A 552-nucleotide genomic window follows, 5' to 3' on the forward strand; every position below is an offset into this window, starting at 1 on the left:
TGATACATGAGGACGCCAAATTCCTTTTATAAGATAGGACATGATGGAGGTCTATCCTAAACCAAATAATTATAATAAAATTTTTCAGCTATTTTGTCTCTTTGTGCATCTAACCAGTATAGAGATACTGATGGTTTAGAAATAAAGCTTTCCTGGGTTCCCAAGTAAGAAATACAGTGTAATGGAAAAATCACAGCTGATAGGCTTACTAATTACGTTATCTTTGGTTTATTCTTTCATTACTTCATCTATAAAGTGGAGATCATGATGATGTTGTTGTGAAGATTCTCTTTCTCTCTGCCCCCACTCCCACATATTCATATAGTGCTTAGAAAACTGACTCATAATAAAGAATCTGTGAAGATTAGTTCTTATTATGATGATGTAGGCAAGTCAAATCTTAGTGTTTATGGGCCTTGGACACATTTGCCCAGAAGTAAGAAAGAGCAGGCCTCCTAACTTTCTGCATCAGCATCCATATGCTCTGATCTTCCCTCACCACTCCTTGCCATCTGAAAACTCCTCTTCCCTCTAAATTTAAATACAAGCCCC

The sequence above is a fragment of the Pteropus alecto genome, unplaced genomic scaffold (assembly GCF_000325575.1).
Source record: "Pteropus alecto unplaced genomic scaffold, ASM32557v1 scaffold202, whole genome shotgun sequence".
In the NCBI taxonomy this organism is placed as follows: domain Eukaryota; kingdom Metazoa; phylum Chordata; class Mammalia; order Chiroptera; family Pteropodidae; genus Pteropus; species Pteropus alecto.